The sequence below is a fragment of the Miscanthus floridulus genome, chromosome 10, assembly GCF_019320115.1.
Source record: "Miscanthus floridulus cultivar M001 chromosome 10, ASM1932011v1, whole genome shotgun sequence".
Classification (NCBI taxonomy): domain Eukaryota; kingdom Viridiplantae; phylum Streptophyta; class Magnoliopsida; order Poales; family Poaceae; genus Miscanthus; species Miscanthus floridulus.
In genome coordinates this window covers 19,820,074-19,847,652 of record NC_089589.1, presented here as the reverse complement: position 1 = coordinate 19,847,652, position 27,579 = coordinate 19,820,074, and the positions used below count along the sequence as shown (strand labels likewise).

General features: G+C 45.7%; 1 pseudogene; it reads right to left on the bottom strand.

Moving 5' to 3' along the window:
- LOC136488135 (ankyrin repeat-containing protein At5g02620-like) overlaps positions 1 to 27,102 on the bottom strand; it is a 37,684-nt pseudogene extending 10,582 nt beyond the window's left edge.
- Between the last annotated feature and the right edge of the window lie 477 nt (positions 27,103 to 27,579).

The following is a 27,579-nucleotide window of genomic DNA, read 5'->3' as shown; positions in this document are numbered from 1 at the left end:
AACCGGGGCATATGTTTCTCCAAAGTCAAGACCTTCAACTTGAATATAGCCTTGTGCTACCAATCTTGCTTTGTTCCTTACTACTATCCCATCTTGAACTTGCTTGTTTCTAAAGACTCATTTGGTTCCAATCACATTATGTCCCTTTGGTCTTTCTACCAACTCCCATACTTGATTTCTTGTGAAGTTATTCAATTCTTCATGCATAGCATTCACCCAATCAACATCCTTCAATGCTTCATCTATCTTCTTTGGTTCAATGGATGACACAAATGAGAAATGCTCATAAAATGATGCCAATCTTGATCTTATTTGTACACCTCTAGAAATATCACCAATGATAGTGTCCAAAGGATGATTATACCGCTACGTAGATGAAGGAGCCAATCAATCACAACGATGAATAACAATGAAGACCAATCACCTCGGAATCAATGATGAACACAATAATTTTTTACCGAGGTTCACTTGCTTGCCGGCAAGCTACTCCTCGTTGTGGCGATTCACTCACTTGGAGGTTCACACGCTAATTGGCTTCACCCGCCAAACCCTCAATAGGGTGCCGCACAACCAACACAAGATGAGGATCACACAAGCCACGAGCAATCCACTAGAGTACCTTTTGGTGCTCCGTCAGGGAAAGGTCAAGAACCCCTCACAATCACCATGATCGGAGCCGGAGACAATCACCACCCTCCACTCAACGATCCTCGTTGCTCCAAGTCGTCTAGGTGGCGGCAACCACCAAGAGTAACAAGCAAAATCCGTAGCGAAACACGAACACCAAGTGCCTCTAGATGCAATCACTCAAGCAATGCACTTGGATCACTCCCAATCTCACTATGATGATGAATCAATAATGGAGATAAGTGGGAGGACTTTGGCTAAGCTCACAAGGTTGCTATGTCAATGAAAATGTGCAAGAGTATGAGCTTCAACCGGTCATGGGGCTTAAATAGAAGCCCCCACGAAATAGAGTCGTTATACCCCTTCACTGGGCATAACACGGGCTGACCGGACGCTACAGTCCAACAGACCGGACGCAGCATCGGACGCTCTGGTTGTGAATACCGGACGCGTCCGGTCGGCATACCGGACGTGTCCGGTAGCCCCAGACTGCCACGTGTCCAGTTCAAACTGACTTAGCCGTTGCTGCCCCTTCTGCTGACGAACGGACGCATACACCGGACGCAGAACTACGAACGACCGGACGCAGAGCCACCGAGTCCGGTCGAGTCCAGTAAGCCACCAGGCCGACCGGACGCGTCTGCTAGAAAATGACCGGCGCTGAGCCTCAGCGTCCGGTGGAGTACAGTAAGCATCCTAGCCCGACCGAACGCGTCCGGTCATACCGGACCAGACGCTGCCAGCGTCCGATCGGCTGTCCTCCGTATACTGCTATTTTTGATCCACACCGGACACGTCTGGTGTGGCGACCGAACGCGTTCGGTCGCTGAGTCTGTCGCCAAAATACCGGACGTGTTCGGTCACATACCGGATGCGTCCGGTCACTCTGTAACCAGCGTGACTAACTCTTCTTCGGCTCTATCTTCTTCACCCTTGCTCAAATGTGCCAACCACCAAGTGTATCATCTTGTGCTCATGTGTTAGCATATTTTCACAAATATTTTTCCAAGGGTGTTAGCACTCCACTAGATCCTAAATGCATATGCAATGAGTTAGAGCATCTAGTGGCACTTTGATAACCGCATTCTGATACGAGTTTCACCCATCTTAATAGTACGGCTATCAAACCTAAATATGATCACACTCTCTAAGTGTCTTGATCACTAAAACAAAATAGCTCCTATGGTTTATACCTTTGCCTTGAGCTTTTTGTTTTTCTCTTTATTCTTTCCAAGTCCAAGCACTTGATCATAATTATGATATCAACATCATCATGCTATGATCTTCATTTGCTTCATCACTTGGAGTGTGCTACCTATCTCATGATCACTTGATAAACTAGGTTAGCACTTAGGGTTTCATCAATTCACCAAAACCAAACTAGAGCTTTCAGCGGCCGAGGAGCGTGCGCGCTCGCGGTGGCCAGGCGACGGCGGTGGGAGGCAGGGGAGGTCGCCCAGAGCAGCGGTGTTGGTGGTTGGTAGCCAAGAAAGAGAGATCGGACGGTGGTAAAGAAGAGCGGCGCGTGAGAGGGAACGGGGTGCCATGAGGTACGTCTAATCTCATAAACGTGGTGTGGGGCAGTGGCCTGGCACAACGTGGCCGGCAGCGACACGCCTACGCACGCACATAACGTGAAATGGCACGGCGTGGCAGGGGCAGAACCACGTGCTGCGGCAGGAGGTGACGCGACGAGATAGCAGCCGGCGCAGCCAGGCTGGGCAGGCCCACGCACGCGACGTCGTGAGTCCAGGTGCGGTGACCGCAGCCAGAACGGTCCGAACTGTGACTGAACGCAACTTAACTACTAAGACATCCTAATTAGCGCCTAAGATCAACACTAACCAAACCGACCATTTCACCATTGTAAAGTACTCGCCATGGTGCAATCAACAGTGCTAAAACATGAAGCTAGTGCCTAATAATTCCTGTTAGAATTCGAATGTCAAATCGGCATTGTTTACTATCCTCATTTCCGACTTAGAGAGAATACTAATTTAGTTAGAACTAACAAATTTTTAGCGTGTTTGCCGTAATTTTTAATATGCCCAAACCAAATTAATTTCAACAACTACACATTTCATACACTCGTCCATACGTCATACTAACTTGTAGAAACAAAACATCTAGGAACTAATTAACCTGTTGTTCAATATGATTCGCCAAAATGACATTTTTAAACATAAGTTAAATTTTTAAAATCTGAGAAAATCATTTCGGTAATTCCTCTTATGTCAAAATCTCGGTGCTAAGCAAAATCGTAACACCAGAGGTGTTACAGTTGTTTATCTACATCTATCCCAATAAGCTATCTATCGAATCGTTGCAATTGATGTTTGATCTCTGATGTATGATCATAGACGTGTCTAGTAAGAACGCGTCTCTGAGGTGTTGGCCCCAAAGAAATAGGTTGCTGGAGGCATATATAAGAGACGCGGATCAAGAAAATGTGTTTGTGATATAAGAATGAGACGCGTCTGTGATAGTTTTATATAAGTGACACGTCTAGATGGATTTTGGTCTGTGCATTTTTGTCTCGGGCCTAAAAAATATAAAGTCTAGTTAACTCTCGCATCCCCCTCGCCCCTTTCTCTCTTCCCGCCATGGTTAGCCACCGCTGCCACCGGCGACTATCGTCTCCTCCAATGATCCCACACCGCTGCATGCCGCCTCTTCTTGTCCCTCTCCCGTCCCTCACCCATATCCTCCCTCTGCGCCCTCCCATCCTGTCCCTCAAGCGGTGACGATGGTGAGGGACGCATTGGGGCATTGGCCACAGTGGCGGAGCGAGCTGCTCAGGCCGTGCGAGGGAGGCTAGATCTGTAGTAGCTCATGCGAGGGACGACAGCCTCTCGAATGAAGGAGGATAGATCCAGGGTTGCTTGTGCTTCGGAGATATTGTCGATGGCGGCCATGGTGGGCTCGTCTTGGCACTGGGGAGGCAGCATGAAGCTGAGCGTGCGGTTGTTCAAGCCCCCGCATTCGAAGAGGAGTCGTACCCAAGGAGGGCGTCGCACCACGGGGTCTACACAATCTGCGTATATGATAACCCCTCATCACAGACGAGTATAGTAAAAACATGACTGTGATAACCCTCATCATAGACGCATCTAAACAACATGCGTCTATGATGACTCCTTATCATAGACGCGTTTTGTCTATACGCAGGCATCTGTGATGTGGGGTTATTACAGATGCGTCTCCACGCGTTTATGACGAGGGGTCATCACAGATGTGCTATGGGAAACACGCCAAACCCACGTCTGTGATTTGGTTTTCTGACATAGTGTGTGTCGAAAGGGTGGTGCAGGAAGAGAATGGCATCGTGTGCACCTTGTAACAATTACTTAACAAGAACTTGGGCAAGCATAACATTATTCTCCATCATCCAACCCTGAATGGGATTGGTAGGATCTCTCTTTATACATAGGTGATGAAGATATTATGACAGTTCTCGCATTCATGCACGATATGATTATCTTGATAAGCAATGCTTTATTGTATATTTTTTTTCTTCAATAATAATGCCTGGAATGTTCAGATGCACATGTATGTGTGTTTCGTGTGTAGCACGGTTGTGCAGCGTCTATCATGAGTATACATAGAGATATATAGGCATAGTGATGTGCGGTGTCTATCACTACGGGATACAGTCGTTTCGCCGAGCGCTAGGCACTACGTAGAAAACGATTTTTAGCAACGGTTCGAATTTTTTGTAGGGGCGGCTAATGATGGAGCCGCCCCTATAGTGGCGTGCTAGGGTGCCCAGACACCAGCCACCCCTACAAACGGAATAGCAGGGGCGGCTGGTGTTACGAGCCACCCCTACAAATGGGGTCTGATTTGTAGGGGCGGCTCAATTACCAGCCGCCCCTAGAAATGGTATTTGTAGGGGCGGCTGGTGATTGAGCCGCCCCTACAAATGGCCCCGTATTTATAGCACCGATTTGTAGGGGCGGCTCAATCACCAGTCGCCCCTACAAATGCCCCCCATATAAAACAAATGTAGCTCCTTCTTCCTCCTCGAGTCACTCACTCCAACCCATGAAAAAAAGGTGGGGAGGCCTTGGGCACCTCTCAAAAATTGCTCTACTAAGGGGGGAAGGTTTTGGTCTCAAATCCTTTGGTGGAGAGGTTGTAGAAGGTAAGAAAATGCTATTCCAAACTTTTTTTGAAGTTTTAATGGTTGGTTATTGAGTAATTAGAGTTTTGTTTTTCTCTCTCTTCTATGGTGCTTGAGCTATTTATGAGCAAATTAGACCCAACTTTTAAATGTACTAGGGTAAATTAGGGAGGGAAACAAGATCATACCCTTATTTGGTCCATGTTTCTTGATTTTAGTGAACCATTAGTTAGTTTTATGGATGTTTCATGTGCATGTGATCTAGATCTAGGGTTTAGTTTTTTTATTAATTTTGTTTTTGTAAATTTATGTTTGATAAAATTGGACTAGGGTTTGTATGAAAGATATTGGGTAAAGTATAATTATTGCTAATTGTTGTCTTTGAAATTGTTTATTGTAATCAATAAATATGTATTTTAATTATTTATGGATAAATGGGCCATTAATTAATTTTTCTCTACCATGGTGTGTTTGTATGCTTCATGTAATTATATTAGATTTATATTCATATATATCTGAGGTATATACAATTATTCTCAAATAATTATTACTTTGATTCATTTTTATATATATCTAAATAAGTATTCCTTTAATGTTTGTTTTGTTGTTGTTGTAAAAGATGGAGTACAGGAACTCTTAGATGTATGGTTCGTTAAGGTTTAAGGCAGGTTTCCGTGAAGAGGTGGATAAATTTATTGAAGCCGCAACGAAGCATGCAATGACATTGAAAGAGAATAAGGATACAATTATTTGCCCCTGTAAAGATTGCAAGAACCGTATGGCATGGACAGATGTGACTATCATCAGATCACATTTGATTATGCGAGGATTTGTTGAGGACTACACAGTGTGGATTCATCATGGTGAAACGGTTATTGTTAACGACGAGGATGAGGAGGAATACGACGATGAAACCATAGAATCCCTGTCCCAATATTCAGCAGAGCTTGATGCACGAATAGATTTTGAGTTTGGCAATGAACAAGGTGGTGATGCTGGTGGTTGGGATGGTAACGACGAATGTGGTGCCAATAATGATGGAGCACGTGTCGGAGTTGAAGATGATTTAGATGACATGATTCGAACCCTTGGACCAGAGATTTTACGAAATAGCCCGAAAGGTCTAGAAAATTTGGAAAGAGTGACAAAAGCATCGAAGGAGACTGTGTATGGTATTGAAAAGGGTTGTCCGACACATTGGACATTACTATGTTTTGTGCTTGAGCTGCTCATCCTGAAGGCTAAGTATGGCTGGTCAGACTGTAGTTTCAATGATCTATTGCATCTCCTGTCATGGGTGCTGCCACAACCAAACTCAGTTCCCGCCAACACGTACCAAGCGAAGAAGGTCATAAGTCCATTGACAATGGGGGTTGAAAAAATATATGCATGCCCCAACCACTATATACTTTTTCGTGGCGAAACGTTCAAGTCATTGGATAAATGTTCCTGGTGTGGGGCCAGCCGATACAAGAACAATGACATTTACGGTGGGGACGAACCATCCACGGGGAAAAAGAGGAATAAGAAGGGTACAAAAAAGGTGGTACAAGAATCTCAGCCCCCAGAGGACACTCTATTAGGCAACGATGCAAAGCAGAGAAGAATTCCTGCCCTGGTAATGTGGTACCTGCCAGTGACCGACCGCTTGAGACGTATGTTCCTAAACCCTAAAGAAGCCGCACTCATGACATGGTGGGATGATGAGCGCAAGGTGGATGATGATAAGATTGCACACCCAGCTGATTATAGTCAGTGGCAAAGGTTTGATGAGAAGCACAAAGAATTCAGCGATGACCCAAGGAATGTACGGTTTGGCCTGAGCACCGATGGAATGAATCTCTTCAATGAGAGGATGAGCAACCACAACACATGGCCAGTGATCTTGACCATGTATAACATTCTAACATGGTTGTGTCAGAAGAGAAAGTACCTTCTCCTCACTATTCTTATTTCTGGCCCTAAACAACCAGGCATTGATATAGACGTGTTCCTCGAGCCCTTGATGCAAGAAATGGAGAGGCTATGGAGGCATGGGGAGCAGATGTACGATGCATTCCGAAAGGAGGACTTCATATGTAGAGCAATAATATTTGTTACTACCAATGATTACCCCGCGCTGTTTGCTTTGTCTGGACAGATCAAAGGGAAGATGGGATGCTTGGTTTGCTTGGATGGTACTACATGGGTGTACCTAGATGCATCCAAGAAGATAGTTTACCTAAGGAACCGACGCTTCTTAAAGACAAGTCACAAGTACCGCAGCAAATTGTTCTTTAGATTTTATGACAACGCCCCAGAGATTGAACCCCCTCCGGAGAGACGTCATAATGGAGAACATGTGTACAGAATGGTGAAAAACATACGCGTTGTCCATAGAAAGAAGAATCCGGATGGGACCAACAGAGATAGAAGCACACCTCCTATCGAAGGCGTACCTTTCAAGAAACAATCGATCTTATTTCAGTATCTGCCTTATTGGCCAGACTTGGAGGTCCCCCATGCCATTGATGCTATGCACGTGCAGAAGAATGTCTTTGAGAGTCTCATTGCTACCTTGATGGACATAGGCAAGTCAAAGGATGGTCTAAAAGCACGGAAAGACATGGTGCAGCTAAACGTGATGCCACAGCTTCACCCGGTACCTGAGGCTAATGGAAAATACACTCTACCCACGGCGTGCTTCAACCTAACACCAGACGAGAAGAGAGCAATATGCACTTTCCTAAGGGGGATCAAAGTCCCGACTGGGTTTTCAGCAAATGTGAAGAAGCTAGTGTTGATGAAGGACTTGTCAATAACACACTGCAAGGCTCACGATTGCCATGTGATGCTGACAGTGTTTCTACCTATTGCAATCAGGGCTATAAAGCCAGAGTTCTTGAAAATGGCCATCACCCGCATGTGCTACTTCTTTTCGAAGATCTCACAGAAGACGATTGGCAAGGAAGAGCTGAGTGACCTACATGAATTTGTGGTGGAGACACAAAACCAACTGAAGATGTGTTTACCTCCTGCTTTTTTTGATATAATGCCACATCTCATGATGCACATGGTTCATCAGATACAGGCGCTTGGCCCTTGCTACTTGCATGAAATGTGGTCATATGAGCGGTTCATGTTGGTTTTAAGTCGATATGTGCATAATCGAGCATACCCAGAGGGCTTCATGATAGAGGGTTACAGTACTGAAGAAGTCATCGAGTGCTGTCAAGAGTACCTAAAAGTACAGAAAGGGATTGGTAAACCCAATTCTCGTCACAAGGGTAGGCTGGCTGGGAAGGGCACCAGTGATAGAAAAGTGTTCATCGACCATGATTACAAAGAGGTGAGTCAGGCGCATTACAGTGTCTTGCAGAGTACACAACTGATGCAACCGTATATTGATGAACACTTGGCTATCATTATGGCAGAGAGAAATGGCCGTTCGGATGATTGGGTCATGAAACAGCACAAGCAATGACTAACTACATGGTTGAAGGACCAAAACATACCGCCTGAAGAAACCATAGACTCTATTACCATCAGTAGGTTGGCAGAGGGGCCATCGAGACAAGTGACATCTTGGAATGCTTATGACATCAATGGGTACACTACTATACCCACGCAAAGGATAGTAAATATGTGAACCAAAACAGCGGCGTTCGAACAGAGGCTCTCGATGGATTAGGGCGAAAGATCCAATACTTTGGCATCATTGAAGAGATATGGGAACTTGACTATGGAAGGGATATAACGGTGGCCCTGTTTCGATGCCGCTGGATCAAACAACACCAACTGAACGAGATCGGATTGAGAGTCCTAGACCTCGAGAATCTAGGCTACCAAGATGACCCTTGGGTGCTCGCTTCATGTGTCGCATAGGTTTTCTATATGTCTGACCCACAAAGTAACCTCCCCCCGAAGAAGAAGACAAAGCACGTGGTTGCCTTCGGGAAACAACACATTATTGGAGTCGATGGCGTGGATGATGTTGAAGCTTACAATAAGTACGATGAGATGCCGCTATTCACAAACTTTCCTAAGAAGATCAGTGTTGTGGAAAAGAACCTCCCTAAAGACATAATGCCATGGGAATGAAAAGGTGTCAAAGGGAAAGTCGTTACAGCGGGCTAGCTAGTTGTTGAACATGGAGTGTTTGTGTAAGTGTGTGTTTGTAAGACTTCATTTATGCATGCGTGTGAGACTATATATTTATGTACGTGTGTAAGACTACATATTTTTGTATGTGTATGAGACTACATTTTATGCATGTGTGTGAGACTACCCTTTGCAACATCTAGATGACTCTATTTGAACATCCACTTTATTACTACAAAATTCCATTTGTCAAAGTTTGAGCACTTCAAATTTTCAAATTAAAAAAATGACAAGTTCAAACGAGATTTTCAACCACTAAATGTTTTTGAGCTAAAAAAGTGATGAATACCAAAGGTGTATAACTCATCAAGATCTATAACTTTTATTTTGATCATTTCTTTATCTGACAAAGTGATAGTAAACATTGTTCACAAATCAACATGTTTCTCGTATAGTTCATGAAACTATGAGTCATGTGAATTTATGAACAATATTTACTAATACTTTGTCATATGAAAAAGTGATCAAAATAAAAGTTGTAGATAGTGAGGAGTTCAACAACTTTTTTGTTCACGACTTTTATTGTTGAAATCATTTAAGGTTTCAAAATCTTGTTTGAAGTTGCCATTTAGTGAAATTCAAAATTTGAACTATTCAAATTTTATCAAATGAAAATATGATCAAAATAAAAGTTGTACATATTGATGAGTTCTACAACTTTGGTATTCATGAGTTTTTCATGTGAAATCATTTACTCTTTCAAAATATTGTTTCAAGTTGAAATTATTTGAATTTAAAAATTTGAATCGTTCAAACAAAGTCACATGACAAGATGACCAAAATAAAAGTTGTACATGTTGATGAGTTATACAACTTTTATGTTTACAACATTTTCATTTTATTTCATTTAACGTCATAAAATTGTATTCGAAGTTTTAAAATTTAAATTTTTAATTTTTGTTTTTTTGTTTTCTATATTGTTTTGACTACAATTGTTTATCTATATATTTCTTCATATATAGAATAATAAAAAATATTATATTTGTGTATACACATAATTTTTTTATATTACTTTGTGTTTTTATGATATAAAAATATAGAATTTATAATTTTAAAAAAAATATTTGTAGGGGCGGTTGGATCAGGAACCGCCCCTAAAAATTCATTTGTAGGGGCGGCTGGATCAGGAATCGCCCCTACAAATGCATTTGTAGGGGCGGCTGGATCAGGAACCGCCCCTACAAATGGTACCTAGTATAAATAGGAGGGAAGCGCACAGGAGTCATCGTCTGGGCGCTGTCTTCTTCCTCCGACGCCGTCAGGCTGCCTAGGGTTTCCGCCGTCGGTCCCGTGCCCGCCGACACCCGCACCCGGTCCCTAGCGCCCGCCCCCGCGCGCCGACCCCTGGCGTCCCGTGCCTGGCCCCCGACGCCCTCCCCCGCGCGCCGACCCCCGACGTCTCGCGCTCGGCCCCCGGCGCCCTCCCCCGCGCGCCGACCCCCCGATGTCCCACGCCCAGCCCCCGGCGCCCTCCCCCGCGCGCTGACCCCCGACGTCCCGCGCCCAGCCCCCGCGCGCCGACCCCCGGCGTTCCGCGCCCGGCCCCCGGCACCCGGTCCCGCACGCCGACACCCGCACCCGGTCCCCGGCGCCCGCCCCCGCGCCCCGACCCCCGGCGTCCCACGCCCGGCCCCCGGCGTCCTCCCTCGCGTGCCGACCCCCGGCGACCCGCGCCCAGCCCCCGGCGCCCGCCCCCGCACGCCGACGACCTGCGCTCGGCCCTCGGCTCAGGTTTGTTCCGTCCCTTGAACCTTCTTCTTGTCTTCAGTTCCTTGCTATATTTTTTCACTGTCATGTGAAAAAATGTGGGTATCACTAATTCTTATATAGGGCAATGCTTATCAGTCCTACGTTAGTCCTTCCAAAAGCAGCTTAAAATTCTTCCTGTGCTTAAAAGTCTTTGAAGGCTTCATCCATGCTATCTCATTTATATAGGAATATGATATATTGCAAAGTTGACCTTGATGTGCTATGCATACATTTTTGGTGCTCGGGCTCTGCTACCTTGATTACTTTGCTTCCACTGGTGCAGTTCAGTACATGTCTCTAGCACACTTATGGTATTCAATCAGTTAGTGGATTACCTGGAATTTAATCACAAACATATCCAAGGGGCTAGTGGTCTGTACGTGTATGACACATGGTCAGTTTGTTGGTTTCCAGGTCACTTCTCTGTCATGATGCATCTATAGGACTATTGGTGGGTTTTTAGTCGTATCATTGAATTGATCTCAGCTTTTGTTCCAAAAAGTAAATTGCTGCCGCATGTCCTATGTTGAAAGATATTTCCTAATTTTTACTGTCTTTGAAGTATGCTAGTTTACTAGTTAATGGTGCTCTAGCAAGTCTGCAGTAATTTCGTGTTTCTGTTGATCACCCAAACTTGGTTTGCTTGGTTTTGTACTTGTATTTGATCCGAATCATGTTATTTATGAGCACGAGAATGGTCAGACACTATAGGAAGACATGGTCTTTCCAGATTAAGTGTGTGGAAAGCTTAAAGTTGCAGTGCATTTGTTTCATGTCCCTTTTGCGTCTTCTTTTTGTTTTTTGAAAATAGAAATAATTAGCCTATCTAACTGAGTAGTGGATGTTAGAGCTTGAAAAGAAGCCTTTTCTCCCCCTGTAGGCCTGTACTGAACTACTGACGAACTGAGTATGGTTGTGAACCTGCTACTGTTAGTAAACCTCATCAGTATATTCATATTGGGCATCAGGCCCAACATGACAAGTACTATAGAAAGAGACCTAGAGTTTTCGGCCCGTCATGGATAGCAGGACTTCTTAGTACCACTTCACTCATAACTAGAAGAGTTACAGCAGTGAAAGCAAAAGCAACATCACAGTAAAAAAAAGAGCTTTCATGACAAACATGAACACAGTTAAAAACAATGGCGCGCAAGTTGCAGGATTTGCAGCAAGCAATTAAGAAACCATAGAAAACTCACAGTTTTGCATAATTAAACAATCGAAACAACCCACAAGGCACGATCAGGGCAGACGCTGATGTCGTGGACATGGAGGAGCCAGCGGTGCTGCTTGCTGCTGCTGCTGACACAGCGGTGAAGCCAGGCACCACCGAGATGGAGCTCACCTCACCACCGGAGCCGACGACCGCCCGGCTGCAAAGTTTCTAGCTGGTGTTAAAAAAGGGGGCACAGCAGAGCAGAAGCAAAGCAGTTAGATAGATTTTGAAATCTCAAAGCCTTGCTAACCTATTTACATAATTATTGGTAATTTGCATAATTACTTGGCTTATCGGCTTACCGATAGTACTAGTAAGTCTATTCATGCATTGGTACTGAAAGTAACTATGCTAAGTGTCTGTAGTGTTGTGTTAGTACTATTAAATTTCTAAAAACTGGATAGTGGTCATTTCAGCTAAGTGTCAGTGCTCATTTCAGTTAAGTTTCAATGCTCATTTTAGTTAATTTTCAGTGCTCATTTCAGTTCAGTTTTAGTGCTCATTTCAGTTCAGTTTTAGTGCTCATTTCAGTTTCAATTTCAGTGCTATTTTCTGAATGTGAACTACTTGATGCTGTGATCTACCTAATGTTGTGATCTACCTAGTACCTGAATGCTGTTGGCTGGCTGTAATCAGGCTTGCTGGCTGCTGGCTGCTGGCTCCTACTACTACTCTACTTATTAGGCAGTATCGGGCTGAGATCAGCCACTATAAGAAATTAATTGTGTTGGTTGTAATGTGCTTGCTGGCTGCTGGCTAGTACCAGTGGCTGCTGGCTGCTAGTTGGTCTCCTACAACTCCTATTACTACTACTTGCTACTCCTACTACTGCTCTACTACTAGACTCTCCTCTACTCCACTCTACTCCTCTCCTCTCCTAAGCAGCTTTTGCTACTTCTACTACTACTCTACTACTTCCCTAATACTACTGTTTACTACTTCTACTTCTGTCTTCTATCAACTACTGCCTGCTGGCTGCTGGCTGGTCTCCTACAACTCCTATTACTACTACTTGCTACTCCTACTACTACTCTACTACTATACTCTCCTCTACTCCACTCTACTCCTCTCCTCTCCTAAGCAGCTTTTGCTACTTCTACTACTACTCTACTACTTCCCTAATACTACTGTTTACTACTTCTACTTCTGTCTTCTATCAACTACTGGCTGCTGGCTGCTAGCTGGTCTCCTACAACTCCTATTACTACTACTTGCTACTCCTACTACTACTCTACTACTATACTCTCCTCTACTCCACTCTACTCCTCTCCTCTCCTAAGCAACTTTTGCTACTTCTACTACTACTCTACTACTTCCCTAATACTACTGTTTACTACTTCTACTTCTGTCTTCTATCAACTACTGCCTGCTGGCTGCTGGCTGGTCTCCTACAACTCCTATTACTACTACTTGCTACTCCTACTACTACTCTACTACTATACTCTCCTCTACTCCACTCTACTCCTCTCCTCTCCTAAGCAGCTTTTGCTACTTCTACTACTACTCTACTACTTCCCTAATACTACTGTTTACTACTTCTACTTCTGTCTTCTATCAACTACTGGCTGCTAGCTGCTGGCTGGTCTCCTACAACTCCTATTACTACTACTTGCTACTCCTACTACTCCTCTACTACTATACTCTCCTCTACTCCACTCTACTCCTCTCCTCTCCTAAGCAGCTTTTGCTACTTCTACTACTACTCTACTACTTCCCTAATACTACTGTTTACTACTTCTACTTCTGTGTTCTATCAACTACTTGTATTTCTGTCAACTAATTCTACTACTTCCCTACTACTACTGTCTACTACTTCTGATTGTCCAATCTGCCTATTAGGTTCAGAAGATATTAAGCATGTGATGTTCATGTGTGATCGAGCAAAGTCAGTATGGCAGCTGTTGCTATTTTTGCCACCTTTCCTATCCTCTATATTTGGGAAGCAGCAGCTGCTTTTTTACACCTTTTCCTCTCTATGTTTGTTAAGCAGCTGTTGCTTTTTTTGCCAAATCTCCCCTCTCCTCTCCTCTCCTTTGTTTTGCCGATGATGAAATTGTCCAAGTCCATACATTATATGGAATATGAGCTGATGATTAAGAACTTGTGAGGAACTTGGCATCATTAGCAGCCGCCCCTACATTACCTTCTCCTCTCTTCTCTGTTATGATGCCTTGATGCTCCAAGTTCAAGATCAGATGATGATTGACATGTTTCTGAGGCCTCTACCACTGCTACTTCTCGTTTTTTATATTGTTGTTTTATAGGACTACTTTGGTTTATAGACCTTTTTGATTTCTTATACCTTCTCGCGTACCTAAAGCACACTTTCTTGCATCTTTTAGAACAAAGCGCGAAATAATGTCGTGGACAACAGACAGTGCAGCTCGATGCCCCGAGCATGATGAGCAGCCAACCCTTGAGGAGCAAGCACTAGAGGACCAGCTTACTCAGGAACAGTTCGATAACGAGGTAGAAAAGGATCTAGAAGTGATGCTTACTCAGGAGGAGTGTGACGAGGAGGAAGGCCCCGAAGGAGAGGCTGCTGAAGGCGAAGAAGAAGAGGATGATGAGTCAGAAGAGGGATATGAAAGTCCCGAGGATCCTTTCCTACCTGAAGCAAGAAGGAGGCCAACGGAGGAAGATTTGGATAAGGATTTTGACCCGAACGAGGAGGTAGGGAAGAAGCCTTAGCATGTAAATTTTGCTAAAGCTTTGGCTGTGTTACCTCTGCTAACACTTCGACCTGTCCTATATACAGGTCCCTCCTGAAACTCAGAAAAGACGACATCGACGTCCGTGACATCTCGCTGGACAAGACAGAGTAGAGGAAAGGAGAGCAGAGGCAACAACCACAGAGACGGATCACGATGGCTCTACTCAACAAACTCAAGACACAACCACGACTACCAAGCCTAAGAGGAAACGAGGGGATAGAAAAGGAAATCTATATCCAAATAAGGCTTGCTATGTGATAACGGAGGTTGGGCCAGTAGGGGAGATCCTTGAGCTGAAGGAATTAAGAGGACGATTTCGTAATGCGATCGGGGCCCTAGTAAGAGATAAATTGAACCCAGCAATCCCTAACTGGAAAGAGGTACCAGAGAACATAAAGAATGCACTATGGATAGGCATCTGAACGTCAATTTTAGATTTCTAGAGGGTAAGCACGAATTGGTAAAAAAATGCTATCAGGATGATGGGAGAGTCATTTCGACGTTGGAGATCAGAGCTCAACATAAAGTATATCCAAAAGGGGTTAACTCCCTTCAACGAGTTCGGCAAAATAACTCCTAGTCAATGGGAGGAGCTCATGGCTCAGAAGACTTCAGTGGAGGCATTGGAGCTCAGTGCCCGTAACACCGAGCTGGCGAAGAGGAACAAACACCACCATCATCTAGGCCCCGGTGGCTACTATGCCAAGGAAGAGTAATTTAGGAAGATGGATGAAGAGGCCGCAGCTGCTGGGAATATCGATGTGACGAACTTGAAGGTACGCTCAAGGAACTGGGTATATGCAAGGAGTACAGAACCATCCGGCAATAATCTTAAGTTTGATAAGCCGGAGACCCAAGAGGCGGTATCAAGGATACTGAAATATGCTGAAGACAAAGAGACGGGCTCATTCAATCCTTCCAGAGAGAGGGACGAGCTTAGCCTTGGCTTGGGAAACAAGGAGCACACAGGCCGCACTAGGGGGCTAGGGAAAAGGATGACCTGGAAGCAAGGATTCGAAGAGGACAGGCACATGTACAAGAAACATGGCCGAGACCGGGAGACTAGTCTTGAGCTCCAAGTGAAGGCTCTAGTTGCGAAGGCGCTAGAGGAGCAAGGAATGTCTACGGAGCCACGTATATTAGTGACGCCGCCAGGAGAACTGGCATTAGTTGGTAGCCCTCCGAAAGTTCCTAGCAGTCAAGGTTCCACTACAGCCACAACCCCAGTTGATCTCATACGGGAACCTACTAGTTGTACCTTGGTGTTTCTCAGCGGTCGGCAGAACACTGTGATGGAGGTGGCAACGGGTGTGGCACATCCTCCTGGTGGCTTACACCACAATAATAAGATATCGTCGGAATACACTAGGGTCGAGGTGCATACAGTGAAGCCCGAGTTCATGCAGTGGAGGATAGACTACGCAACTCCCGAGGGGCTGGTGTTACTCGAAGACGTTATGGGGCAGTTCATCCTCTGGCACAAACGGGACATTATATTGACTGCTTCTTCGCCGCCTCTTCCTCTCCCAAATTTGGAGCGAGTTGTTGAGGATGGGGAGATATTTTCACCGTCTCGTGACCCCCACATTCCTGAGATGCCACATTCTTCCCCGCCTCCTATCGAGCATGTGCCTGATGAGATGCCACAACCTTCTCCAGCTCGTACCGAGCAAGTGCATCATGAGATGCCACAGTCTTCTCAACAAGCACAACCGATACATGAATAACGAGTGTCTCCTGAAGAAGGTGATGCACAAGAAGATGAGGACGTGCCTGAATGGGAACTCCGAAAGAAGATTCCAATCAACATAAGGCCAGTTTATGTTCCGATCAAAGACGTCTCGTCGGTGTCCAAGTGGTATTCCCATGATCAGTTCAAGCCTGAAAACCAAGTTAAAAAAGTCCCATCACGGGGTTCTGAGGAGGCCGTCAGTAGCAAACTCCACCAAATTGCAAAGCAGTATCCAAATGTTGATGCCATAGAATGGTCAAAGGATTGCCCGAAAAAATATGAAAGAGGCAAGCCCTTCCTACCAAACCGGGACATCCAGCGCCTACCACTTGGAATGAGAAGGTTCAATGATTGGTACTTGCGTGTTCTCCCAACGAGCATAGATATCATACAAGCATGCTTTCCCACCGGCACATTTGGAAGCCCAGCCGAGAAAATTGTCTTTGACTTCAATGACATGCACACATGCTTTCACCTAGGAGAAATGGAGATGAATCTAATTCGCACGTGGTGGCTGTAAGTCCTTGTCCTCCCGATATGATATGAATGTAATCTTTGAATTATGTTGTAACTAACCCACGCCGTGATTTGTAGAATGCAAGTGCACATTGTCAAACAAATGCCAAGTGTGAAAGCCGGATATGTAGACCCTCAAGCTATAGCCCAAACAAATTTTAATTACCCTAAACGGTGGACACTGGATGCCAAAGAGCTAGCAGCTGCAAAGACTCTTCGGGAGAAAGAGCGCATCAGTAGTGTGAAGCTAAGGGAAGAGTCCCTTAAGGTTGCGGCATACATTGCCTTGGCTTTCAAAAATCTCCAACACCACTCTACTATATGGCTACCATACAACTTCGAGTAAGCTCAACTCTATACTTAAAGCTTTGTTCGATATATTTCATTCAATGCAAAAGGGCTTATCTAGTTCTATGATTAAATCCATACAGCAACCACTGGATTTGTATAGCCGTCGATGTCGGGAGGAGCATGGCATGGGTCTTTGATTCATTAGATAAGGACACGGTGACATACAAAGACTTCATATCGATTCTCAAGACGTATACATATCGACAATCCTCATTAGCTTATATGTTTGTATACATACTTGTAACGTTCACTTTTGGATACTAACAAGTTGTATTTGCCAAAATAATTCGAACAGGGCATTTAGGTTCTATGTCACTAATCATCATGGAAGGCATGATTCAGCAAGGAAGGAAAAGCTGGCTATAAAAACACTATGTGCGGTAAGTGTAACTTACTTCTTCAGTACTCCATTACATGGCTGTCAAAAGCATTACTAAACATTTTCATATGCAAAACACAGTGCCCCAAGCAGAAGCCTGGGAGTGTACATTGTGGATACTATATATGTTCTATGATGGGTAACACCGGTGCCTACAGGAGACACCCCTTAAGGGCAAGTTTGAACCTCTTCACCCATAGTATAAAAACTTCGTAAATGGTATGAAATACTAAACCGAAACTTGTTTTCTTATAGTGGAAAGAAGAGAAAGGAATGAAAAGAGACCCATACAAGGATGACCAACTCTTAGAGCTCGTCGGCGACCTTTGCAACTTCATATTGGACCAGATTGTACATGTCAGAGGCGCCTACCATGACCGAGAGTCTGAATTAGGTACAAATCCTCAGTACCAACACCTTCGTGAGACAGAAAGGCTAGCTCTAGGACGTTGATAACAATGTGTATGGAATTTGTATATTTAATGATGGATTGTATATATTCATGTGAATTGGACATGTAATTGTAGTTTATAGAATACTCTTATGTTTGTAGTCGCGGTCGCGGGGTGTTCGGCAACGCGAACGCTGGTCACGGGGCGTTCGGCAACGCGAACGCGGTTCGGAACGTTGGTTGTGGGATGTTCGGCAAAGCGATTTTGAATTGAAAAAACGATTTTTTTTGCGGGAAAACGTACTGTAGGGGCGGTTCTAGATTGAACTGCTCCTACAAATACCCGTTGGTAGGGGCGGCTGGTACTACAGCCGCCCCTACAAATCGATTTGTAGGGGCGGCTGGTGTTTCCAGCCGCCCCTACAAATTAATTTTTAGGGGCGGCTGGTAATAAGAGCCGCCCCTACAAATTTGTAGGGGCGGCTGAAAACACCAGCCGCCCCTACAAATCGATTTGTAGGGGCGGCCTGGGAACCGCCCCTACAAATACATGATTTGTAGAGACCCTTGCGTAGGGGCGGCTGGGTAAACCACCCCTACAAATGGTCTACAACCACCCCTACAAATGTTTTTTGACGTAGTGAGGGGCACTCGGCAATGGTCCAAAAACACTCGGCATACAATACTGCTTATCTCTACGTATACTCATACGTAGAGATAGGCAGTGATGTACATGTCTGCATACACATGCATGACGACATGATAGCATCTTAGCATATGTCTGCGCTAATACAGAATGTTATGAACAAGATACCTCTCACGTCAAAGAAAAATACTTGAGACGACCATTGCAGCAATTGCTACAGTATTTACAAATATGAACATAAACATGTTGATGGCATAGATAACGCCAAAGGGATACTGCTGACTGATGCGCTTCTTGAGACACCTTTGTTGTTTCGAGAAACCACCTACCACAAACTGCAATGCTCCTACAAACGATCCAGGCATTGCAAGTTTTGTAAGAAGACTTATCAGGACATACACCCCAGCGTAGATCAGCTGATATAGAAGAGACTTCATAGCTTTCCTATCAGTGCTTGTCACAGCTGATATGGCCTCAAAAAAGGCTAGCATCATGCAGATGAGTGACAGCCAAAGGAAGTGCATGGACATAATGAAGCCCTGCCAAGAACGATGAGACCGTGAAGCACCCCCATAAACAAGTAATATCGTCGCCATTACAGATGTGGTCATGGCAATGGTGTCCAGCACTAGGAACGCACTGTAAGTGTGATTCCCGTTCAGATTTGCCTTTCCGTCTGATCCATATGAACCAGGCACGTTGAATGCTGCTGAGAAGGCCTGTCGCCACAAGGGTGGAAACAATTGCGAGGTTTTTCGATGTAGCTTCTCGCCATTTCATGATGTCCTGTCCGTTCCATTTGTTTACTTGGTCTTGCCTTTGTGGCTTGAACTGTGCTCCATAGACAAACAGCGTTACCACTAGCCTTGCCTGCTAGTTCACAAATGTGTCATGGACATGAGAACAGGTTAGTTCAAATGAATACAATATGTACTTTTTTTTATATAAAACACAATCTAGAATTTTGTAACATTCCCTAAAAATAGAAGGATGGAAGTATTACTTACCATTAAGTAGAAACCCCTTGAGTTTTCTATCAGATTAGATGGGGTGTGGCCGTCATTGTTCATGATGTGAACCTGCATTTTTCCACTGGATAAAAGCTTAGAAACCACTCTGTATTCCCCTGCCTGCAAAGCTAAATGTAATGTTGTATTCCCTTCCTGGTCTTGCTCATTCAAAAGATATTCCAGCATTTGGTTTTTTATGACATAAGATATAATGGAGTGGTGGCCTCTCATGGCTGCAGCGTGTAGAAAATTTCTGCCATGGTTGTCACGAATGTCTGAAGACGCAGGGTGGTATTGTAATAACAAACGGACTGCAGGTAAATGGCCCATCAAAGCAGCAGCATGAAGAGCCGAGAGGCCTTGGCTGTCCTGCATGTATGCGGTGCTGGGTGGTGCATGTTTTAAGATGTCTTCGATTATAGAACAATCCCCACTGGATGCAGCAAAATGTAATGGGCTGCTCTTGTTGCTATCAAGGTCGCTTGCAAGTGTTGGGCGCCATTGCAGTAGCAAAGAAACCATTTCTACAAGAAATGAAAAATTTCATATTAATGTTAGTAGGCCTCAACACATAGTTCAATGTATCAGATGATGAGTTAGAAAATGATGAAACATATATATTATTGATTTTGTTTTGAAAAAAAAAGTCCATCTATGTCTCTAGTTACAACCATGTTACTACTGTTAGCCATGTTGCCATAATTGTAATGTTACACATTACAAACACATTCAGCTCTATTCTCAACTAGCATATATGACTTCAGCTTTATTTGGAGGAAAACAACTTTAAAATGTGGAGCCATCCAATGTTGCCATGTTGGCCTCATGGAACCTCGTGAAGCAACAGAGAAGAGGGCTGTAAGTGAATAATTGCCGATTGAAGATGTCAATAGTTACAGTTCATTTTAACTTTGTTTTAAATCAATCTTTTTAAAATTTGATCAAGTTTCTATTAAAATACAAAAACATCTATAACATTAATTAACTACTTTTCACTAAATTCTCCATGTCAATTTATGTTTCTAAAAACTTGGTAAAAATTTCGAGAAAATTGACTTAGGATAAAGCCAAAGTGAGTTATAACTTGATACGGCGGATGTATGTTTTATCTTAACGCTAATACTCCTTCGCGGGCATCCGTCCCGCGTCCGCGCCCTCGGACACTCCTAGCTGGGCCCGTTGACCAGGCCACTGGCCTGTCCCACCTTCAGTTCGTCCACACCATTATTTAATTAGTGACGTGGCCCCTTCTCATCCACATGACGGACATGCGGAGGTGCTCCACTTTCTACCTAGCCACGCGACACGCGCACCTGGCCCAGCTGCTCCCTGACGCAGCGGCGCTGGCGCCGGCGCGGGCTGCTCCAGCTCGGCGAGTGCGTCAAGCTCATGGCACGTGTGGCGTGGCAGCCACCAGGCGCTGCATCTTGCACGCCTTCCAGTCCATCTTGGGCGGCGTAGCGTAGCCCGTGCTGGTCGCCGGTGCTGGAGGAGGAGCCTTGCTGGACGAGCACGGCGAAGAGGGCGTCGAAGCGGCGGAGCAACATGTCGGCGCAGCGGGCGGACAGGCGTGCGACGGTGTGGGAGCAGGTGGAGCTCGACAAAATCAGCTCGTAGCCCTGCGCCGCGCCGTGCACCGGCCGCCCGAGGCCGCGCCCCATCCCCCACCACAGTTCCCCACCAGGTAGGCCATGGCCGCAAGCGACGTCGTGTTTCAGTAGTTTCAGACTTATGTTTCAAGCATTTCATCTGAATGTTGCAAAAGTTGATCTGGGATGTTGCATATGTTGCAATGACAATATACGCATGTTGCAAGCATATGTTTTCAAGTGTTTCAATTGTGTCAAAAGTATGTTTCAAGGGTTTCATCATGATGTTGCAGAAGTATATCTGGATGTTGCAAAACATGCATATTTTAAATGCATGTTCCAAGTGTTTCATATGTATGTTGCAAGCGTTTTATCTTAATGTTGCAAAACTAGATCTGGATGTTGCATTGCTATGGCTATACACGCATCATGTTTCAAGCGTATGTTTCAAGTGTTTCATCTGTTTTTAGTCACATATTGCAAGTGTTTCTCTACTGGATGTTTCAAAAGTAGATCTAGGGCAGCACATGTAGCAATGGCCCCGGTGGCTTGCGGACAGCGGCCTGCCATAGCCGCATGCTACTGTTGCTGGGGCGCCGCCCGTGGGTCACCGTGCGGGCGCCTGAGGCCTAAAGACACCTCCCGGCACGCATCCGTAGGCGGGGTGAGGCGGGCGTGGTTGTCTATTACGGTCCATCGGGGTAATGGTCCTCCTGTTACGCGGGCACGGTAGGCACGGGCGCACGCGTTTTACGCTAAGCACGTGCTGGGCAACGATAATATTCTCGTGAGCGGCGGGAGTGGCGCGGGCGTGTGGACGCGCGTTTTTGTCCGAACGTCCTGGTGCTAGACCCTCCCTTTTTATCTTAATGTAATCAACTACTCCGTTGGGTCGACTATCATTACAATAGTTGAAAATGTGAAATACATACTGTTGATTATTTATCATGTCACAAAGATCGCGTTGTTTCAAACAAACCTGGAGAGCCACACCTACTCTTCACATTAACAAAAAAACCAGTCCAAGTTGAATTGCGTGTTCGGGCTTATTTATCTTTCATTATTTTTTTAAGTTATACTAGCAAATTTGTCCATGCGTCGTAATGGATGAAATAAATCTACCTCTTATGTTGACACGTTCGTGATGGTATATGGAATTACGTCGGTTTAGTAAGGTTTCATCTAAACTTGTCGATATTTCGGAGATCATTCCAATTTGCTTATTGCGATGGAATATAATACACTTTTGTTTTTTCCTTTCTTTTTCTCTTTTTTTTAAGGCTCTGTTTGGTTTCTATAAGTCAGGTGACTTATTAAGTCAGGTGACTGAAAATCAGTAACTTATAAGTTATGCCTGTTTGGTTGTAGATGTCTTATAAGCTCATAAAAGATGTGGGCCCCACGCGAAAAATGGTGGCTTATAAGTTTTAAGCAGGGGTGAACCAGCTTATTTCTTATAAGTAAGGCTGATTTATAAGTTGGTGGTGTTTGACAAAATAAGTTCCTTATTTCACTTTTTAACTTATAAGTAGGTGACTTATTTGCCAAACATGCCCTTAATTTATTTTCTTTCTCGCTTATTTTTTTTTCTTTCTCCTCAATCCAATCCGGCTGGGCAGCTTCTCCACGGGTTCCTCTGAAAAATATCTCCACAGGAGCGGGAGCCTTATCCACTGCACGCAGCTTCTCGCTGCAATGGTCTGGGCAAGTCCGTCCCACCTGCACGCCGGGCCAAGCGGCGCCGCCGCACTGCACGCATCGCCTCAACCAACGCGCGATGGAGTCCGTCCGCGTGCCTCCGTGCCCGCGCGTCCGGCTGCGGCAAGCCGAGCGCCGAGGAGACAAAGCACAGCAGAGCCCAAGAAAGTGTATTTCATTCCCACATCCCAATCGATCGAATACAGATGAGAAGCGGGAAGCTGCTCCGCAATCTCCTTCCGTGCCTGCCCAAATTTACCGATACCCCCGCCCCAATCCGCGAGAGATCACACCTTTCCACCAAATCCGGCCAGGATGCGGCGCAATCGGCGGCCACGGACCCAGTCCGCGAGGTGTCGTTGCTGGCCGAGCGGGACTGGCTCGTGGGGGTCAACTCGGAGTTTGCCTCCCCGCTCCGGCAGCTGGGCCCGCGCTTCGTCGTCCGCGCGCTGCATCACGCTACCGCCGAGCCGCTCCCCTGCGCGCGCCTCTACCTCTGGGCGTCGCGGTTCGGCCATCACTTCGCGCAGGACCGGTCCGTGAGGCGCTGTGGCAGCGCGGGCCCATGGTACTCTCTGGTGGTCTAGATTCAACTCATTGGCTCTTTCGATTTCGTCTGATCTTGTCCGTGGTAGAGAAAATTGGGCCTCGTTTAGTTTGCAAAATTTTTAGTGAAATAGTATTGTAGCACTTTCGTTGTTATTTGATAATTAATGTCCAGTCATATTCTAATTAGGCTTAAGGGCCCATTCGTTTGGGCTGATTTCCAGCCGAAACGTTTCCGGTGATGGTCGACCGGTATAAAATACAGGTGCCTTCCGGCCCGGATCAGTTCCGGCCCTCCGTTCCGCTCGAAACGAACGGGCCCTAAAAGATTTGTCTCGTGAATTTCGTCTAAACTGTGTAATTAGTTTTATTTTTTATTTATATTTAATGCTTCATGCATGCGTCCAAAGATTCGATGTCACAAAAAATCTTGAAAATTTTTGCAAAATAAAGTGCAACTGAACAGTCACTTGATATCTGGGACTCCATCGTTGCGCTTCGCACTTTTGCATTCTAATCATTGGGCTTCGTGGCTTCGCACTCCCATTGGTCATTTGATTTGTATGCCATTTAGTGTATTTCTTCTCTTTTCTAATCTATGTACGTGTATTTCCCACCTAAAAGGACATCTCTACCCTTCTGGGATTTTCACGCGTGCATGGATACGATTAGATAGCGACGGACGTTTCGTTTTGTGACATGAACTTGTTTAGGCTAAATTCGTGGATTTGTGAGATGAACTTAACATTATTTTGCTTCTTATTGTGTGATATGCACATAATTTTTATGCCTATATTTTTTATTGTGCTGAGTACTTCATGTCTGACAAATTTTATGCTTTTTTTTTTATTGTTGCCCAGGTGGCGCCGGCCGGCCGGCCAGCCAGCACAGGCGGCGGCGACCAGGCTGCTTGCCTGCCCAGGCGTACAGGCTCAAATATTCAATAGGCGTGCCAGGTACAGGCTCAAATATTCAATACGTGCTCCAGGCGTACCATCCTGGCGTGGAAAGATAAACGGAGTACAACTCCATGTCTGACACAAGGGAAAAGTAAACATGGAAAAATAAAAACATGACCGTCATAGGAAAAAAAAAATAGAGTAAAACTATTGAGGATTTTTCTCTACTTATTATTTTCTCTCCTCAGATTTGTCTAATTTCGATTTTTATTATCTTCTACTTGATTAGGATTAGGATTACCTCAAGAACATATATTTAAGTCGTGCATATATATCAGAAGGGCTATAGATAGACTAACAGACATAGTTTCCTATTTTTATTTAGTTTATTCAGGCTCGGAGAGATTTATTTGTCCTAACTATCTAGGGTTATATAAGTCTCGACGGAAGAAACTCTAAGCTAGGGAGAGGTGGATGAAAAAAATAGGTGAAAATTTTATCTCTTTATTATTAGGTATAGATACGTATATAAGTTTGACCAACCCGTCCGCGTGACACATATCAAATCGTCAACCATTCAGTGTTAAAATAATTGGTCAATATTAAACGTGCACAGATAGCTGCTTATTGAGACAGTTTAGTTCGTCCAGCTTTCTCACTAACTTTACAGTGGCACGAGGAATCTTCAGTTTTTAGTAAAAAAAATGACGAGTTTGCAACTTTTGTTGTCCGAAACTGAATTGCTTCAAATTTTAAGGGGAAAAAAAGAGAAAACAGTAGTTTTCAGGTCTATTGTGGATGTGTGAATCAACTTGGTTTGTCAATTCAAGAACATTGACTACACACAACACTAGCTTCGTTTCAAAAAAAAACACACACAACACTAGCTGTTTCGTCTTCATAATTAAAGTAAACAATGTTTTTTCATTGGCTATGCATCTTCTAAGACACATGGATGGGGTTAATTAGTTATTAATTAATTAACCAAAAGAAGAAAAATTAAAGAGTGAACGAATTGACCTGCGTCGTCCCCGTACGCGACAATGGCGGCGACGGCGCGGACCGACCCGCTGACCACGGCCAGGTAGAGCGGCGACACGCCGGTGCCGTTGAGCTCCGCCGCCAGGCCCATGAGCGCCTCCACCGCCGCCGCGGCGCCGCGGCCGCCGTGCCTCGCGGCCACGTGCAGCGCCGTGTCTCCGGCCCGGTTCTTCGCCCCGAGCACGTCGTGCACGCCCCGCAGCCGCAGCCGCCGCCGGGCCTCCTCGACGTCGTCGTCGCTGTCATCGTAGTCCTCCCTGCTGGCGATGAGCCGGACGATGACGGCGACGGCGTCCGCGTGCCCCGCCCTCTCCGCGAAGTGGAGCGGCGTGTCCTGAGAGGAGGTCAGCGAGGAGAGGAGGTCCCGGTCACGACGGGCGAGTTCGGTGATCAGGCCGCAGCGGCCTTGCCCGGCGGCGATGTGGAGGAGCGTCCGGCGCTCTGCCGTCACCTCGCGGGTGCTGCAGCTTCGTCCGGGATGACTGGCTGAAACCCAAGGTGAATAAACTGAACTTAATAATTTCACCATTCATGATTTAATTGCTTGGAGTAAAATTAGTGTACAAGACTTCTTCTCCTGATTACTACGTGCATCATATCTTTGCCGGATTTTTCAAATGGATTGGAAGGCTAGACGATGTACCATTCGCCGGCGCTACTGCTGGGGGTGGCCGACCTTTCCGCGCCGCCGGCGATGCTGCTTGTCCACTTCCGGTGAGGATCCTGGTGACCTCCTCCGTCCGCCCCTCAAACGCGGCGACATAGAGTTTGGAGCACATGAACGTGGGTGCGGCACCCTCCTCCTCCATATGTACGTTGTGTATTTTTGTTGGAAGCCTGCGTGAGCTTCACAAGTGCGCTCATGCCATTACCCGTCCAACTTACGATAGCAGCATGTTCAAGAGATGGGACGACGAGGAGATATGGTGTACTCTGTTTTCTTAGTCCTTGTCGGTTTTTTGGTTAGACAACCACATGTATAGTATTTAGTATAAAATATATGCTTTGTTGAAAATGATACACATATATGGCATGCAATCACTCAACAATGAGACCATAGATGCATATTATCGTATATATATCGGGACGACTAGCGCCCGGACGTCCGGCCCGAGGCCGCGTCGGACACAGCTCGGGGCATCCGATTTGAGGAACAAGAGTCGTTCAATCTCAGCGCATAACAGAAGAAACGAGCGCACCTATCCCTCCCCCACATAACGGAACAGAAGGAGCGTGCGCCCGCGGGAACTTGAGGCGGTCTGTCCCCCGCTGCGGTGCCAGCATTGAGAAGAAGGGGAGCGGGCGGCGCCCGCCTGCGCCTCTGGTTCGGATGCCCAGCCAACGCTGAGAGAAGGTGGAGACATCGAGGCGAGGCAGCCGAAGGCGAGGAGGGAGTAAGATGCAACATCCGATCTACTTTTGAAATATCCGGATATAACACTTGCAACATACATCTCAAGACAGATGAAACACTTGAAATATGCATCTAAAACACTTACAAAAACATCTCAAAACCACTGTAAAACATACGCAACATCTAAATAAACACACTTTGGCAACATACGTCTGAAAAAATAGATGAAACATTGGAACAAAAGTTTGCAACATACGTGTACAACCATTGCAATATATGCAACATTCCGATCTACTTTTGTAATATCCTTATGAAACATTTGCAACATGCCTATGAAACATCTAAAACATAGGCTTGCAACATACGTTTTCACTCTTCTTCTTCTTCCGTATGACGCAGCGCAAATGGGGGATGGACAAGCAGAGGGCAGCACCATCGTGACCCCTTATGGAGACGAGCGGAGGGGGTGGCGGGGACAGGCCGCCGGCAAGCTTTGGCCGTGCGAGCTGCACCGTCGCAGGCATGCGGAGGGGAAGGCGGAGATAGGCCGGCGATGGAGGAGGCCGGCAGCACCGGCGGGCTTTGCCCATGAGCTCTGGCTGGGTGGGGGGAAGAAGGGCCCGACCGGGAGCTCTGGCGGGGCAGGGGATGGGAAGAAGGGGGCCGGCGACGGGCGCAGCGACCGGCGGCGGGCTGAGGCGCCACAGGGGATGTGCAGGTTGGAGGTACCGCGGGGAGTAGAACGAGCGGACGGGGATCTTTTCTTTGCGGGAGTGCGTCCGGACGGGAGTCATGGGGCGGACGTCCTCATCGTATCATTATCGTATATTATACATGTTTATTAGTCAAAAATACCGC